This window comes from Cebus imitator, unplaced genomic scaffold, assembly GCF_001604975.1.
Source record: "Cebus imitator isolate Cc_AM_T3 unplaced genomic scaffold, Cebus_imitator-1.0 Scaffold258, whole genome shotgun sequence".
NCBI lineage: Eukaryota > Metazoa > Chordata > Mammalia > Primates > Cebidae > Cebus > Cebus imitator.
The window spans coordinates 43,912-45,752 of NW_016107573.1; the positions used below are offsets into that span (position 1 = coordinate 43,912).

Genomic DNA, 1,841 nt, shown 5'->3' on the forward strand with positions numbered 1-1,841 from the left:
CTCAGGAGGCTGAGGCAGGAGAATTGCCTGAACCTGGGAGGCGGAGGTTGCGGTGAGCCGAGATCGCGCCATTGCACTCCAGCCTGGGTAACAAGGCCGAAACTCCGTCTCAAAAAAAAAAAAAAAAAAAAAAAAAAGAGAGAGTCATGCATATAAACCACCTTGCACAGTCCCTCGTGGGAGTTCTTTTTTTTCCTGGAGACAGTCTTTCTCTGTCACCCAGGCCTGGAGTACAGTGGTGCAGTGTTGGCTCACTGAAGCCTTCACCTCCCTGGTTCAAGTGATTCTTGCACCTCGGCCTCTTGAGTTGCTGGGATTATAGGCACCTGCCACCATGCCTGGCTAATTTTTGTGTTTTTAGTAGAGACGGGGTTTTACCATGTTGGCCAGGCTGGTCTCAAACTTCTGGCCTCAAGTGATCCACCTACTTCGGCCTCACAAAGTGGTGGGATTACAGGTGTAAGCCACCTCACCTACCTGGGAGTTCATTTATTAGTTTGTTTTTCCTTCTCTTTAGTTCTCCTCTAAGTCTAAACTGCAGTGATTTTATGATTCAGTGCCCCACATGGTTTGCTCATTTATTCATTCATTCAAAAAACTTTTATTGTTCACTTACTATGTAGCAAGCATCACACTACGTACTGAGTGCTAAGCATATGGTGGTGGGCAAGAACCTGTCCAGAAAACAACAGAAATTGTCCAGCAATCCCCAGGAATTGTCCAGCAATCCCCAGCAATGCACAGAAAGACCTAGAAAAAAGATCCAGGATCAAATGCATCCAGAAGTCTGAAATTATAACTTTTATGATTGTTTCAAATGAATGCTGAGTAGATGCTACTTAGCAGGTGGCCACAGTTCTCCTCAGTGGCTGCTGTTGTATTTAAGACACCTGCTGCTGTTTCCAGGATGCTAACATTTACTTTGGTCTTTATGTCAATGTTATTTGCAGAGAGAGCCAGCTGTGCGGCTTTTTCTCTTTCAACATTGCCACTGAATTGTGCTTTGTTGATAGGAAATTAAACACTGCTCACGTAAATAGCACCAGGGCGGCCTTCAAGACTGGTTTGAGCAGGAACCTTCTGCCCAAGATGAAGGGTAGACTCCATCTTGGGGTTAAGAATGTTTTCCTTCTTTGTGGCTTGATCACCTGGCCACATTTTACTTTACCTAGTGCTGCTTTTGTTCCCCTGCCTTTCCTTTCTTGGAGCCCTTTTAAAATAATCCCTCTCTGCTTGCGGGATTTTACCAGACAGTAAAGAACTGATGAACCATAAGAAGAAAAGGTTAGACAGACAGCAGATTAGTGGTTGCCAGGTGCTGGGGGTGGGGAGAATGCTGAGTGTTTACAGGAATGAGGACTCCTTTGGGGGTAACGAAAACGTTTTGGAACTAGACAGAGGTGGAGGTTACGCTGAACTGTGAATGTACTAAATGCCACCAAATTGTTCACTTTCCCATGATTTCTTTCATGTTACATGAATTTCCCCTCAGTTAAATGAGAAAAGTCAGATACAAAAGAGTATGATCTATGAGCCTATGTATATGAAGTTCGAGAACAGGCTAGAGTACACTATGGTGATAGAAGATTAGAACAGTGGGCCAGGCCAGGTGGCTCACATGTATAATCCCAGCACTTTGGGACGCCAAGGTGGATGGATCACATGAGGTCAGGAGTTCAAGACCAGCCTGCCCAACATGGCGAAAACCCATCTCTACTAAAAATACAAAAATTAGCCAGGTGTGGTGGTGCATGCCTGTAATCCCAGCTACTCTGGGGGCTGAGGCAGAAGAATTTCTTGAACCCAGGAGGCGGAGATCGCAATGAGCTGAGATCGTGCCA

General features: G+C 45.4%; 1 long non-coding RNA gene across 1 annotated transcript in view; it reads left to right on the forward strand.

The window, feature by feature from the left end:
- The window catches only part of LOC119467073, a 39,712-nt gene that overhangs the window by 22,305 nt on the left and 15,566 nt on the right, over positions 1–1,841 (forward strand). The window lies entirely within an intron of this gene.